Source organism: Grammomys surdaster, unplaced genomic scaffold (assembly GCF_004785775.1).
Source record: "Grammomys surdaster isolate TR1022 unplaced genomic scaffold, NIH_TR_1.0 126013, whole genome shotgun sequence".
Lineage (NCBI taxonomy): Eukaryota > Metazoa > Chordata > Mammalia > Rodentia > Muridae > Grammomys > Grammomys surdaster.
In genome coordinates, this window is record NW_021620828.1 from 3,973,785 (window position 1) to 3,990,827 (window position 17,043).

A 17,043-nucleotide genomic window follows, 5' to 3' on the forward strand; every position below is an offset into this window, starting at 1 on the left:
AAATGTAATTAGAATATTTAGAGTTGGCAGGAGACAACTTACTCAAGATATATAACCTTGTAACCAAAATACTAGTACAAACTAAGTGGTCAATGGGAGATGTCTTGGGAAGTCTCTAGAGTTAAGAGCTGCTAGCTACTCCACCAGATCCTGAATTCACACAAGAATAATTGGATAGAAACAGGGCCTGCTGGTGACACCAAGTGGGAGAAAATGGTGCCCTCAGAGCACCTTGGGCACAAACTGAGTGGGGAGCCCTGAAGGCTTAGGAGCTGAGTGTGAGTGCTGGGAGTTGAACCCCCGATTCAACTGGACACAGGTAAGCATTGTTGGTTTCCTCGAGGATAAGGATGAACCTATGTGTGCCTGGTGGTGCAGTAACCAAGCTGAAGGCTTTCCATTTCTTGCTAAAGGCTGGAATTCTGTTTCATCTCCTTTTATCTAGGGATAATGACTTATGAACCAACACAGCTTTGATATAAGGACAGTCTTCTGTTTACACTAATTCCTTTATTAAAATACACATTTCAGGGCTGGAGAGGTGGTTAAGAACCTTAGCCTTTCTTCCAGAGGATCTGTGTTCAATTTCCAGCAATTGCATGGCAGCTCACAGCTGTCTGTAACTGCAGTTCCAGGGTATCCAACACCCTCACACAAACAAACATCATTGCATATGAAATAAACATGAACATGTTTAAAAAGAAAAAACTCAGCCAAGTGGTCATGGTGCACACCTTTAATCCCAGCACTCAGGAGATAGAGTCTGACAGATCTCTGAGTTAGAGGCCAGGCTGATCTACATAAGTGAGTTCCAGGATAGCCAGCACTGCATAAAGAAACCCTGTCTCAAACAAACAAACAAAATCCTCAAAAATACACATTTCAGAGCAAAACAGACTGTGTATCTTTTGCTGTCTTCACTGTTTCATTTTAGCCCCTGTACTTTCAAGGACTTCCTGTAGATGGTATATGTGTGGGGTCCGCTGGGAAGACCACAAAATTAGGAACCAGGTAGAGTCTCTTCCCAGTATTTCTTGTCTCCATCAAAGAACGACTTCAAAGACCAAACAGAGTAAGGAATTTGGGCGAACACTGTTACAGGACAAAGGTTCCCACTCCAAAGGTGGAACAGGTTTCTTTTTGATCGAGGGAGGTGTTTCAAGCTAGGCCTTCTCCATATAACCTTGGCTGTCCTGGAACTTGCTCTGTAGACCAGGCTGGTCTTGAATATAGAGACCTTCCTGCCTTTGTTTCCCAAGTATTGGGATTAAAGGTATGCACCTCCCACTCCTTGCTGTTTGAAGTTTCTTGAATGGGTTGCATCTTAGGATTTGGTGTAGCTCACCTTATGGGAAAACTTTAACAGGTGTAAATTGTGAGTTTAAGTGTAGGAAAGATGGGAAATCCAGGAGTGGGTTGGGCATTTTCCAAAATAGGGTTTAGTTCTTTATTCTACGCAGATGGGGTCGGGATGCTGATGTGTCATGGTGTCAGGTACATGAAGGGAACTGCAAATTTTAAAGGCAAAGGATATGCACATAGAATTTATTTATTTATTTATTTATTTATTTATTTATTTTTGGTTTTTCTAGACAGAGTTTCTCTGAGTAGCCCTGGCTGTCCTGGAACTCACTCTGTAGACCAGGCTGGCCTTGAACTCAGAAATCTGCCTGCCTCTGCCTCTCAAGTGCTGGGATTAAAGGCGTGCGCCACCACCACCTGGTGCACATAGAATTTTAATAGAGGAAAGAAGGACTGGCAGTCCCCTTAGTTTGCCTCTTAGGTCCCCGCAGGTCTGAGTGGTCTAACTGTAGTATGCTAACTACACGGCTTCCAGTCATCGTGCAGTTCATCCCTTGTTTTAACCAGCACCTATCTATCTCATTAGGTCAGTTTGGCATTTTGATTTCAAAGATCCTACAGTAATGTTGCTCCAAATGTCAGGCAGTGACAAAACTCTCACTGAGGCAGAGCTGAGCCTGCAGATTCCTTGTAGAGCAAAGTATGTCTGGTGCCGGCGTGTATCAGTTTCAGGCTATTGCTGTTTGAAAGTTAGAGCATGCAAACCTTGAACTCAGTTATGACTTTGTCGTTGAGCTGTAGTAAACATAGCACTTAAGGCATGTTTGTGTAAGCAAAATCTGCTGCAGATCTTGCTTTATTCCCAAGGAACCCATACAGTGTGTATGGCATACCATCAGCAAAGCGCCGCCAAGAGTATTGATCTGTATTATGCAAGAAGATTGTACTCACTTCCCTGTATGTGAAAGCATATTTGTGTCCTAGTCAGGGAACAGAGATTGTATTTTGGCAAAGTTGTTTGACCAAGCACAAGATAGATAATAAATAGTAATTTGCAGAGTTGTTTTTGTAGTGTTTGTCCCTCGTTGCAAAGGAATAGATATCTACAGTAGAACATTTTAATTACATATAGTAAAACTGCCCAAAAATATCCACTTAAGAATGAATACTGCTGAGCCATCTCCTCTGTGCCTGCTTCATATTTTTAAATTTGTGTTTTTAATGTTTCTGAGTGTTTTCTCACTATATGTGTTTTTTGCACACAGAATCCAGAAGAACGCATCAGATCTTCTTGGACTGGAGTTAAGACAGTGAAGACTCATCATGTAGGTACTGGGAATCGAACCTGGATCCTCTGGAAGAGCAGCAAGTGCCCTTAACTGCTAGGCCATCTCTGCAGCCCGGTTTCCTTTTGTTGTGTTGTGTTGTCTTGTCCTGGGTGCTGGCATTAGAGGCAGAGGCCACCATGTCCTGCTTTCAAATAAGCTCGGCTACAAGACATGTCACTGGTCCCCTTTGGAGCTTTCATCTTGCTTTTTGTTTCTAAAGATTTATTTACTTTTATTTCTTGTGTGGGGGCCTGAGTGTATGTTGGTGTGCCTTGTGCATTGAACTGGAGCTCACTGACTGACAGGTTGTCTGACCTATCTCTGCCTCCCAATCCTGAGACTGCAGGCATGGTTGCCATGCCACAAATGCTAAGGGTCCAAACTCAAGTCCTCATGATTATAGGGCAAGCACTGATGGCCAGCAGTGTGCTGGTTTTTCAGGCCCTGTAATGATCACTGCCCAGATCACTACTTGGCCTTAACAAAACTCACGATAGAATATTCCAAAAGGATTAGGAACTGAGTCCATTGCAAGGGCCCCTGCCAAGCTCCTTGGAACATGAAAATCATAACTGGAATATCATGGCTACACTGGCAGGCCCACTTTGCTCTTGCAAAGACTACATTGCCTTTACTGAAGGCCAGCTACTTCGAATGGCACCCCACGTGAACATGAAGAGAAGTCCTGTGAAAGAACAGAGCCATCTGCAATACAACCAATGTTTGGACACTTCCTTCTTACTGAATTTGGCTGCCTGCTACATGCTCCCTTGTTGGGTTAAATGGGGGGATCCCGCGTCTGCCTTGCCACGGGGCTAGGGCTGCTGTGGAGGCAGGATGCGAGGAAAGTTTGCATGCCAGGCCCCAGTGCCAAGCAGCTGTCAGGGCTGTGAGAAGGCACTGCTGCTACAGCTCTCCGGGGGGTGGAGGAGCACAGTCTGAGGTTCTGGGGACCAGAAGGAGCTGGCTCTGGGGTCCCCGGACCTGTAAGGTGGCCAGGGACCATCCGTTTCTCAGGCTCTTGGGCACTCAGGCGCCGCTGGGAGCCTCGGAAGAGCTGAGAACAGAGTGAGGTCCCAATGGCTGGACTGGCCCATAGCCGAGGGAGAAAGAAAGAGAATCTCCGGCTGAATCCTGCGGGGACCGGGAGTCCTTGGCTTGGTCGGCTGGCTTGGTTTGGGTTGGTTGTGGGCAGCTTGCTTGGGTTGGTGGTCACTGTGGCTGATCACTGTGGCTGGGTCTTCTGCAGGAGATTAGACACACCTCGTTAGGCAAGGGCCTGTTCCGCTGTTCCCCATGGCAGATCCTGATGAAAAGGAGCAGTTCGCTGGGCAGTGGTGGCGCACGCCTTTAATCCCAGCACTTGGGAGGCAGAGGCAGGCGGATTTCTGAGTTCGAGGCCAGCCTGGTCTACAGAGTGAGTTCCAGGACAGCCAGGGCTACACAGAGAAACCCTGTCTCGAAAAACCAAAACCAACCAAACGAAAAGAAGCAGTTCATGGTTTTAAGATGTTTATTGTCATGACAGAAAGTAGATGAGAAAACCATACTCTGTTTTCTCAGGGAGGGTCTGAGGTTAAATATCTTTTGCAGGGAGGAGTGTCTGTGAAGGAAAGCTTAACTGGCTAAGTGCTTCTGGCCTTTAGGTACCTCATTAATATGGAGATCTGTCTTGAGGCTATGTGGCCTGTGGTGACATCCTCTGCCTGTGGAGGGGCTAGTAGAGATGTTGTGCTTACATGACTGAAGGACACAAATCTATGGAGGGCTGTGGCCTCATGTCCGGAACCTGGAGTCTAGGAGTGTGGTGAAATACCTGCCATCCCTCAGGGTCACCTGGGGTCACCGGAGTTTCCAGCCTATGCTCCACCAGAAACCAGGCTGCCTTTCAAAGTCCTGCACTCCCTGTGGAGTGGAACATCCACGAACATTTTCAAGCTACAGCTGTGTGACCCACCCAAGGTTCCCATCCATGGGTCTCTCAAGCTGCCAGGCCTCGGTGCTGTTTAGCACAGACCCTGCTACTGATAACATTGCAGTCTTTGGTTTCAATGGAGAGGCTCACTGGGACTTTTCGTGGGAATAGAGACATCAGCAAGTTTCCAGATGTATCTTGGTTTTTAGAATACCCTGACAGCTTTTTGGCTCACAAGGATGTGTTATGAACAAGGGTCCCTCAGTCCAATAATCCAGATGTTCTTTCTCTGCCATTTGCATGGGGTATAAATAGGATCTAAAATATTAGACACCTCTAGTACTCTAATAGAGTGTTAATGGCATTGGCAATATGGGATATGAGAAATAACCTCAGTTTAAATTATTTTGTGGTATCAGAACACAGTTGGGCCATTTATACCTTCTGTAAAAATATCCTTCATGTCTTCCAGCTCCTGGCACTGCTGACTTCAGATCTCTGGGCTCATAGCAGTATTCTTGCTGATGAAAAAACTCAAGAGAGCTGCACACACGTGTACCCCAGGTTAGCTTCAGACTTACTGTGTAACTGAGGATTGTCTTGAACTTGTGAACATTGCTTTGTTCTGGTCTTGTTTATATTTTTCCCATGCTTATTGACTATTTGCATATTACATATAAATTGTGTATTTTTGTTCATTTTCTCAGGGAGGGGAAGGCCATAGCATTTCATTGACTTCTATGGCCTCTCTATCCTCACTATATGACAATAGAGGTTTTTTTCAGTCACAATTGCTATGAATTTTGATATTGTTTGCTTTTTAGTTACATGCCTTTTGGTTTTTGGGGTTTTGTTTTTTATTTTTCAAGACAGAGCCTCTCTGTATAGCTCTTACTGCCCTGAAATTCACTCTGTATAACAGCTAGCCTCTGGTGGGACTAAAGGTGTGAGCCACCACTGCATGGCTTAGTGCTTGTCTATTGATACACATCAATTTTAAATTTCTTAATTTCTTAAATTCACCAAATGTACCACTCTATCTTCCTTGTAATTTCTGATGTATTATTCTGTTTTAGAAGCTCTTGGGCCTTCCTTTCTCTTTGTAATTTCCTCATTCATTTTAGTTTTAAACTTGGCTCAAATCTTTGCAATGTATGCTGTTTTGTGTAGACATACATTTATTCTGGTGTTTCCTTTTTTTTCTTTTTTCTTGGTTTTTCGAGACAGGGTTTCTCTGTGTATCCCTGGCTGTCCTGGAACTCACTCTGTAGACCAGGCTGGGCTCGAACTCAGAAATCTGCCTGCCTCTGCCTCTCAAGTGCTGGGATTAAAGGCATGCACCACCACTGCCTGGCTTCTGGTGCTTTCTCGATAACTTGTTTTTAAATCTTTTATAATGATCAGCCCTCTTTTTAATTGTAATTTTATTTTTATTTTATGAGCATTGATTTGTGTTTTGCCAGCATGTATGTCTGTGTCAGGGTCATATCCCCTGTAACTAGAGGTACAGACAGCTGTAAGCTGCCATGTGGGTGAAATTGAACCCATGTCCTCTGGAAAAGCATTCAGTGTTCTTAACTGCTGAGCCATCTCTCCAGCCACTGCACCTCCATTTGTAGCTTTACTTCTTTTTGTTATTAAATGCTTATATATTAGATGGTCTGTTTACTGACATGCCATTTTTTTCTTGATTAGACTTTAATTTGTAGTTTTTAATGGATTACCAGTTTGACATTGAAAAAAACTTCCTTCAATATGTATAGGTTACCCCTCCAAAGTCTTATTTTTCTTCTTTTTGCAGGTACTAAGGACTGAACACATGAACTTACACATCACAAGTGGGTAAGCTCTCCCATCTACCACCAAGCTTCAGGTTTTTCAGCCATCGCTCCAGCTCATGTGGTGCTCTGTGGGAAAGTGTACACATTAAGCATTTGAACATAGACACCACTGATACTGGATGATAACAAGGTTCAGAAGATCCTCCGGAGGATTTCTAGGATCTTCTGTCTGCAAGGAGTCAATTAGAGACTTCTACGTGCATGAAAAGCAAGGATGGCTGATTAGGAAAAAACATACTCCAGAGGAAGGAGGACGGCTGGAGGAAAGAGCTGAGATGGAAAATTACCCTGCCATACATAAAGATCCCGGGCTCTTCCTTCTCATGGCCACCCATCATGGTTTATCTTAATGGGGTTCTTGGTGAAACTTGAATTCTCACACTTACTGGCAAGTACTTTGCCCACTGAGCCACTCCCCCAACTCTGTGTCGCCTTTTCTATACATCATCTATCTCTTTGCTATAGACAAAAGAAAACTGAGACAGTTTCTCTCCCTACATCTGGGCAAAACTACGAAGATGCTGTTTCCTTTTCCAGTGTCATTCTCAGTCTGTGGTAGCAGTGAGCAGTGGACCTTCCTGAGTTCCCTTTACAGCAATGCAGAGTGGCTTCAAGGACAAGTGTCCCCGTGTCCATCAATACATTTGTCCATCCCTACCACTCTACAGCTCAGCTGGACACTGCTCAACTAAGCTCCACTTATATTTTCCCTCTGCAACCCAAGATAAAAGAGCGGATGCTCTCTGGAACATTCCAACTCCATTGCAGAGGCCCAGAACAGAGTACAATCACTGACGTGCACAATGTATCTAAGGCTTAAGCTGATGAGTCATGCCCTCAACACCTGCTTTTCAGGTTTCACCTCACAACCCAGAAACAGGAGACACCAGAACTTGTGAAATGTTTAAATAACTTTAAACTTTATTAAGTAAAAATTACATAAACACAACCATAAGATAATGAATAGAAAAGTTAAATACAAACTATCACATGTAGAATAGGTTATTTTATAACTGGCAGTATCACCCCTAGATACCAAATCCCCAACTTCTACAGTGGGAATGTTAATCTAATGAGAAAAACAAAAATCTCAATTTCATCTTTATATATACCAAACTTTTTAAGAACTAAATTTTTAATTGAATAGAACATTTAAAAGAACCAACCAAACAAACAAACAAAAAATAACAATTCAATACAGCCCTAGAAAGGGTTTGTTTTCAATGCGACCTGAGATAAAAATGGACATTTGCCATTATAGTTATTTCAAATCAACTTCCAAAACTAAGGCAGGTCTGGTAAAGGATGAGTCTTTAAATGACCATGGTGCTTTTCTTAATAGTCTTGGAGTCTAGTCAGTAGTTTGGCCACAGTTCTACATACTGTAGAGTCCTGTGGTTCAGAACAGCACCGGTCTGTGCAACTCATTTTCATTTCTTTTTCTATTTTCAAGCTTAAAAACAACAAAACAAAAAAAAAACTAAAAACAAAATACCACCACTACCCAAAACTTCCATTTAACATCATCGAAATCCAGCATTAGAGATGCTAGTGAACAGCATCTGCCTCTTCCCGCTGACGGCCCTCCTCATCTTCAGCAGAGAATGGCACCATGATGGGAATTCCTTTCAGAAACAGACATTTCAAACAAGGAGTAGAGGATTGGAAAATGACAATGGCCAAGGTTTGCAAGTGAGTTAAGGAAAAGAATCGCTGGGGTGGGGTCAGGAAGACAAAAATAAAACAAAAGCTCAAACAAAAGACAAAAGACAAACTCAAAACCACAAAGAAACAGAAGAAAAATAACAAAACAAAACCCACAAAAGAACAAAAAAAAAAAGGCAAAAACCCAAACAAAAACATAACAAAAAACAAAACACAAAGAAACAAAAAACAAAAACAACAAAGAACAAAACACCAAACACAAACAAACAAAACACAAAAAAAAACAAAGAAAAAACAAAACAAAAAACAAGGAACAACAAAAAACAAAACACAAACAAAAAACAAAATTAAAAACACCAACAAAAAACAAAAAATGAAACCAAAACCACAAAAACAAAAAACAAAAAAAAAAACCACAAAAAAAAACCAATAAAACAAACCAAAAATAAAACAAAAAAATAGCAATTCATTGATTAAATCTAGTGTTAAACCAGTGTTTCTTGAACACGTGATCTCCTGTGGGTTGGACAGCAGCAGTGTCTAAGCTTGCAGTAGTTGCATGAATCCTAGAGATGGCATTAGGGCAGCAGTCTGACATCCCACGTTAGACTATATTGAAGAGAGTGGGCTTTATCCGGTCAAACAGCTCAGTACCTGTTTTAAATCTCTTCAACTCATCCTACTTGAGGTATATTAGAAACATCCATGGAAAAGTACAGGGATGGTGACCATAGCAACCAGGTGGATGTGCTACAGTAAGTGACTGTGCAGGATTTCCGTACCATCCTCTTCCTGAAGATGGGCATGTGCTGCTGAGAGGTCACAGGATGGTCTCTAGAGGTGCAATCTGCATATTCACAGGTGAATTCCCATTCAGTAGCTGAGGAATCTCTGATGTCCTGCTGTATTGCTTTCACTCCAAAGGGTACAGCTTGATGTTCCTTCGTGTCTTGCTCTCATTTTGTAGATATTGGAAGATGGTTTCACAGATAGTCTTCCCTATCTGTCCCATTGAATCGAAGTATACGATACTTCATTTTCTCAAATTGATTACCACCAGGCTCCAATGTACCTTTTGGTGAATAGGCACCAAGATTAAGTTCTTTTTCAAAGAGATTGATTCCTCTAGTCCATCTCTTCACAGAACTGTAACTGCTATGCTTTAGCTTGGGGTAAAAGAAAGTGCTAAACACATGGAGAGCCGGGTAGCCTTGCTTTTCATTTCTCTCAACCAGAAGGTTCATGTAGAAATTGATGGCCTCATCCTTGAGTCACTGACCATTCTTGAGAGTCTAGATATCTCCCCGGGGGGTTTGCAACTTGAATCCGCTACCTAGGATTTCCTCTTTGTGTCCTGGATCCAGTGCATTTTTAATTTCTTCTCCATGTCCTTTGAAACGTCAAGGATTTGATCCACTTCTCTGCCCTTCTCGTGGTTTGTGAGAGGCTTTTATTCTCTGCCGCAAGTACTGCCATCTTGTTGGGGAGTAACCTATCACCGCCTCCACTATCCAGGATGATTAGAGCAGGTGTTCCCAGTAAGTCAGGCTCTAAGCTGTTCCCCCTTCTTCCTTCATGGTTTACACCACCTTTCTTTTGTATAACATATTTCTCCTCTCAACACCTCTTCTCTCTCTTGTCTGTTGAGAGACATTTATTTATGGCAACACCAGTAGATGGTTCTGGATCTTTCTGCGATGTTTCTGATCCATGACTGTGCCCTGTCACACCCACTTTGATCTTCATTTGATGTTCATAAGGATTGGGTTTTCCTCCATGACGGAATTGGGCCGCTTGTGACTCTTGTGACCATCAGCAGGCTTCCTCTCAGTTACAGCCTGCTCTGAAAATCCTTTGGTACACTTTAGGGGTTTTAGTTGTCTTGGACTCTCTTGCTGGGGTTTCTGTACCTGATCCTTGCCCAGCTGGTCTCTCTGAAGCTCTAGGTCTTGATGCTCCTGAGGGGTCTTCTTCCAAACCTTTCTGGGCTCTTTAAATACTATCTCTGTTCCATCTTGGCATTTCCTTTTTGGACCTTGTCCCAAAGCTTCAGACTCCTTCTCTGTCCCACTTTCCTCCTGGTATTTCCACTTTCAAACTTTTCTGAAGCTTCAGGCTTCATCTCCACCCCAGGCTGTTTAGTTTGCCACATGGAGAAGTGCTTAGATTACTTTTTTGAGGGTACTGGCTCCATTATAGTACTGCCTTTCGAATTTCCAAGCAGAAGCAACCATATACCTGGCTCTGGGTTGGTACTCTTGGGTTGTTTGGCCTGATGTCTAAAGAGTCACGTCTTCAAGTAGATGGTTGGTCCAAGGTCGGAAACCTATTAGTCTCAGTAGAGCTCTTTATGAACAGAGTTGACTTTGCACGTCAAGGTCAGTCAAAGAATGGAGATAATTAAGCTGTGAATATTGGAAACTGATTGGTGAATAGTCAGATGTTGGCAGTTCACCAGGGTCCATTCTGGGAAACTCCGAGGAGTTCTAAGAACACTTCCTCAGAAGTATCCTTCTAGGGTGTAGTAACCAGCTAAGTAGCCAAATTTTCGAAATCGGACTAATCATCCTAGTTAATCACTATTAAGTTAGCAGGCTTAAACCTAACAACTAACGCACTGGAGGCAACCTCACGAATGATGTCTAACTCAGGGGGTTGACCCTAGCCACAGCCTTCAAGGTTCCATAGCTGGTTAAATCACCTGAAAGAACGCAAATCAACGTTTCTGGAGGGTGGAAGCCCTCCCTAACCCCAACAGGGTCCAAGATTTCAGAGTGCTTCCTTGCCCGAGTGGGAAGTTTGAATGAATTGATACGTATCTCAGTTCCCTTCTGTAGAGCACAGGGTTACCTAATTCATCTCAGCATAGCTCAGCTGGTCCTGACTCTTACATTTGTCATTTATGAAACTGTCCCATCATGGTAAACTATAGAAAACAACATATAAGTGCCCTTCAAATATCTTTTCACAATATGTTTGCTAATTACAAAGAATAAATAGAATTTTACAGTTATAAAACTTAATAGGTACTGTTGTGTGACAAAACTTTTTTCTTCTCTAGCTAAACTCAGGACAGACCAAAGTGCCCATAAAATCAAAGTCCTAGTTGGTGAACCAATAAGTTTTATTGGGGTTACTTTTAAGAATATGGGTGAGGGGTTACTTACAGGAGCAGAAATGACTCAAAGACAGCTGCATCACCAAAGCCCACCTGGCATAGGTGACAGCTCAAAAACCTAGGAACCTGGAGAAACTGCACAGCCTGTAGATGGCTTAACAGGCTGGAGAATGTCCAAATGAAGGGTGGAAAGGTTCAGTGTTTCAATATTGGAGGAAATTTGTGAAATTGGTACCAATTCACCAAGGATCAATACCTTGCCCTAAGAGAATAAATAAAATCTCACTATTGTCAATAGGATCCATTGAGAAAGATATATCACTCCTTCAGTTACAATCCTAGCAATAACACAAGCCCTGAACTCCTCCCTAGAAAACAGTAGGAAGAAGCCGGGCGGTGGTGGCGCACGCCTTTAATCCCAGCACTTGGGAGGCAGAGGCAGGCGGATTTCTGAGTTCGAGAGTTCGAGGCTAGCCTGGTCTACAGAGTGAATTCCAGGACAGCCAGGGCTACACAGAGAAACCCTGTCTCGAAAAACCAAAAAAAAAAAAAAAAAAGAAAACAGTAGGAAGAATTCAATTGGAGCCAGAGTTACAGAGGTGTATGTGTTCAGTGTGTCCTGAAATCTGAACTCCAGCTGCCATGATTAAACAGCAAGCACTTTAACCACTGATCCATCTCTGGCCCTTGAGCAGCTCTTTGACCTACTTTCAAGTATGGAGATGCTTTTTCAAAAATGTGAGGAAAAGAGTTGAGATACATATTGTTTGTTTGTTTGTTCCACTGAAAATATTAACAAAATGTGCAAGTATATTTATACCAATGTTTTACTGTAAGGAAAAAATGTAAATTTTTTTGGTAAAAGGTTTGAATTTCTTGTGATTGTTATTTCCCCAGGTGTCATTTTGTTTGTGCCAGGCTTCTTTCTTTTCTTTCTAATTACACCTTAAAGGGATTTGTTCCCATATCAAGAGAAAAATAGTTCAAATCACCACATTGGTCTGACATCGCTGAATAACCTAACAGGGCTGCCTTTGTGATGGTGAACATGATGTTTAGAGGACAAATTTACTAAGCCAGACTTGTAAAAAAACAACATTGTTTTTAGCTTGTATAAGCCATGAGGAAATTACTCTATCTAGAATGTACCCTGTCAGGTAACCTGTGATGGACCACTTCCTGGTGCAGTTGAGCTACTGCTAAAAAAAATTGTTGATTGTTGCAAAATATTTCAGTGCCTCAGCTATTTCTACAAAGTGATGGGTCACAAGATAAAACAGGCTAAGTGCTAAGTACTGCCTTTGTACAAAATGTCTGCTTCCTTGTGTGGCTGAGGCACCTGCTGGACATGCCACAAAACCAAGACTTGCCTGCACCCAGGCGGAAGATGAAATACTTTGGCTTCCAAAATTGTAACTTTGTAGGTTTTGCCTATGTAATCCTTTAGTTAACAGTAGCCTGGGCCTTATCTAGAGAATTCTCTCTGAATTGGTCTTGGTCAGCCTTCTTTTAATAAAAAGCCTCTTATTTACTGAAAGCAAAACTTGAGTCAGACTGGTGAATCTCTGAAGGACCCAGACCCATAGTACCTTCTCTGTGTCGATGGTTCAAACCCTGCAGAACAATGTTTTTAGTTCTTAGACTTATGTTCCTTTGGCTGGCTGTTCTGTCACCCTTCCAAGGGTGCTTAGCCTCGAAAAACACAGCCCTCATGTCTTCTTCCTGATGTCCAAAGGGATCTGGCTATTTCTCCACCCACTGTAGGTTTTATCAGGTCAATAAATGCCCCTTATAATCCTACTTAAAGAGATTTTAGTTTTGTTTTGATTAAATTATTAATGGATATTTACATTTTTCCAGGGTTGTTGTCCTTTGAGACAACTGTAACATTTTCTCCTTTTAATCTAACAAGATCAGCTTTGGGTCCCAAGAAGAGCTGGGGTGTAGTCATGAGGTCATGATTCTTTTTTTCTTAAACCATTGTTGTATTTTGCTCTACATTTCATGTTTTATTGACTCACATCAAAATGTTCATGGCTTCCCCCTACTTTATCTTTCCACTTTTTTGGTCTGAGGCAGGGTGTTGCTATGTAACCTTTGTTGGCCTTAATCTTGCTATGCTGCCCAGACTGGATTTGAACTTGAGATTCTCCTGCCTCAGCTTCCACATTGCTGAGATTACAATCATGTAACCTTACACCTAGCTTTTACTTTTCTGCTTTAGTATCAAAGAGTCCCAACATGGTAAAGTCTCCTGGAGTTGTTTACTGGAAGAATTTGTAATAATTTGGATCCATGTGTCTGATTTTGTTTCCCTCCTTTACCGTATGTATGTGTGTGTGTGTGTGTGTGTGTGCGTGTGTGTGTATGTGTATGTGTGTGTTTGTGTGTATTCATAGGAATGAACTCAGTCTCACACAGGCTTTACCAGTGAGCTCTTTTCATATTGGATTCATGTTGCTTGGATATATGGCAGAACTTTTTAGAAAAATATCCTGTGGCTGCTTTCTTTCGGGGAAAACACTATAACTCTTTATTTACTCTCTAGTGGCTATACCAATGCTTCTTTTCCCCTCTATTTGCTTTTGGTAGGTTATATTTTCTAAGGTTATATTGTCTGTTTTCTCTAAGCTTTCAAATTAATTGGCATATTTGGCAATAGCACTATTTTCCTAGAATTATTTCAAAACTTGATTCATATTAAGTTAATTTAGGGTTAAATGTTGAATGTAGAAGATTTTGTTAGATTTTTCAAGTCGACTTTAGACAGGTGTGGTGGTTTGAATACATTTGGCCCCATAGACTCATTCATGTGAATGCTTGGCCCATAGGGAATGGCAGTATTAGAAAGTGTGGCCTTGTTGGAGTAGACATGGCACTGTAAGGGTGGGCTTTGAGGCCTCCTGTGCTCAAGTTCCACTCAGTGGAAAATTCCAGTCTCCTCCTGGCCACCTTCATTTCCAGGTGTAGAGCTCTCTGCTCCTCCAGCATCCTGTCTACCTGTACACATGCTTCCTGCCCTGATGATAATGGACTGAATCTTTGAACATGTAAGCCAGCCCCAATTAAAGGCTGTCCTTTTATAAGAGTTGCCTTGGTCATGGTGTCTCTTCACAGCAATAGAACTCTAAGATAACAGGTTAGATAGTAAATGTTTAAAATGTTAAATTTTATATTTTTCTTTCTTTTCTTAAATTTTTGTTTGTTTGGATTTTTGAGATAAGATTTGACACTGTAGTCAAGGCTGGCATAGAACTCATCAGTGTCCCAGGGCTGGAATTACAGCCCTGATCCTCCATGCCCAGCTGTTTAATTACTTTAAATAGTCTAAGCTAATTTAATTAAGCTTGTAAGTGATATTAAACACTGAGAGGACCCGTGAGGTAACTTAGCATTAATCAAAGAGCAAGCAAAGGAGACAATGTAAAAACATTAGCTTGATACACAAAGTAACGCGGTGTGCAAGCTGAATCCAACAAAACCAGTCCTTTAATTGTTCAAAAGAAGTAAATAAACAAAGATCTTGAAGTATTCTTTCCCATGCAAAGAACTTCTATTCAGACATTAAAAACACTGCTGATAATTTATAAAGCAATACAGCTGTTGGCTTTTGTTTAATTCTCAAGAGAATGAGACCTGCATGGGCAATGGAGTAAGAGTTTGTTTAAAGAAGGAAAGGGGATTAGAGAGATGGCTTAGCAGGTAAGAGCCCTGGCTGTTCTTCCAGATGACTGGGTTTGATTTTCAGCACCCAAATATCACCTCACTCCAATTCCAGGGTATCTGATGCCTCTTCTGGCCTCTGTGGGCACTGTATGCATGTGATGCACAGACATACATGAAGACAGAATACTCATATATACAATATTAGGGGCTTGTTGTTTTTTTGTGTTTTTGTTGTTTGTTTTTGGATTTTTGAGACACGTCTTCTCTGTATAGCCCTGGCTGTCCTGGAACTCACTCTGTAGACCAGGCTGGCCTCAAACTCAGAAGTCCTCCTGCCTCTACCTCCCAAGTGCTGGGATTAAAGGCATGCACCACCACTGCCCTGATATTAGTTTTTGAAATTCAGACAGTTTAAAAGATTATGTGTAGCAAAACATGATATTATATACCTAGCACACTGGAGACTGAGGCAGGAGAATTAATCATGAATTTGTTCAGTTAAGCTACACTGCAAGACTCTGCTATAGAATAACAAGCAAAAAGGATTACATGTCAAAGTAACTCCTTGGAATTTTATTTTCTTACATTCATTTTATATTATCTTTTAAAAGATTTTCTTACTACTTTTATTCTCTCTTTTCCTCCCCCTTCCTCTCTCTCTCTCTCTCTCTCTCCCCTCTCTCTCCTCTCTCTCTCTCCTCTCTCTCTCTCTCTCTCTCTCTCTCTCTCTCTCTCTCTCTCTGTGTGTGTGTGTGTGTGCGTGCGTGTGCGTGTGTGTGTGTGTGTGTTCCTGCATGCATGCCGGTGCACCACATGTATACAATGCCCATGGGTAGAAGAAGATGACTTGATCCCCTGAAGCTGGAGTTACAGGTGGCTCTGGGTTGCCGAGTAGGTGCTGAGAACTTAACTAGGTTCTCTGCAAGGGCAGCAAGTGCTGTTAGCCACTGAGCCATCTCTCCAGCCCCTGCTATCTTTTTCTAAAAGAGGAAATTAATTTCACAGCAATGACTATGCTGTTTGACTACAGATCTTTTCCAGGGACAGAAGGCTCTTGTATTCCATCCCAAACGCCTGCTCCATTGACAAGAAGAAATCACCAAAGATTATCATCGTAGCCTGGGAGTGGAGCCGCCTCTGCACTTGGTAAAAAAAGTCCAGCCTGGTGACTTCTCAGACTTCAACATGCTTAGGGGTCACTTGGCAAAGTGAAGTCCCAAAACTGGGCAGCAAGACCTTATAGCTCCAAAGAGTTCTAGGTTCACACAGGTCAAGCCACACCCAGAAGTGGTCACTCCTCCCAGTGACTATCTGGGTCCGAGCAGGCTCCTCCTCACCAGGTAACAAAGCCAAGAATTTCTCAGCTCAATCCCATCACTGCCCATGGGGCACAACAGCTGGGCCTGCATCTAAGATCTTAGGACTGCTGTCCTTCCTGGCTCGCTTCAGTTGCTCACTGTGTGTCCTTGTCTTCTAATAGAGAACAGACCGCATGACTAGAGAATGGCTTCTGATGGCAACCATTTGCCAGTGGAGTTAATAGGCTAGACTTTGTGACTTTGACACAAATATCTTTGAGGGCAGGGGGCTTTAGTTTTCTTCTCAGCCACATCCTTAGCAGCTAGAGAGAACCTTCCTGAACAATCAGAGAGGAATATCGGATGTGCCTTGTGTGTGTGTCTCCCTCAAGAGTCAACCAGGGCCAGGGACAGAACTAGGTACCACAGGCCACTGCAAGGCCACTTCCAATCCTGGCTTAGCCGTAGGATTTGGCAGAGCTCAAACCAGAGAGAATGTTCCTCATGAAGGGCCAAGTAGGTACATAAAATCAGAGCAGAGGGCACAGCAGAGGGCTGACCAACAAAATTCAGACGTCCCCCAAAGCTATAGGGGAATGTGATGAGTTGCCAAACCAGAGAATTCAGAAGCAAATATCAAAGCCAGGGAGCACAGCCAGGAATCCCAGACCAGAGGGATGAAGAGAAAGAGCAAGTCGGCAGATCATAGGTGGGAGGGGGCCAGGCCCCCTTTGAGCAGGCATTTGAGGCTTGCTTTAATGTGCCTCCAGAGCCAAACTGGGGTGGGTGAGTCAAGGTTACAGGGACCATGGGGGGCTGGGCAGAATGGGATTTCTGGGGCTTCTTGTTCCCCAGAGCAGAACCTGGAAAAACAGTACACAGAGTAGAAGACATATGGCCATCTGCAAGG

At 42.6% G+C, this 17,043-nt stretch overlaps 1 pseudogene; it reads right to left on the bottom strand.

Annotated features, from left to right (window-relative positions):
- Window positions 1-8,801: 8,801 nt before the first annotated feature.
- LOC114610063 lies at window positions 8,802-10,203 on the bottom strand (annotated as a pseudogene).
- Between the last annotated feature and the right edge of the window lie 6,840 nt (window positions 10,204-17,043).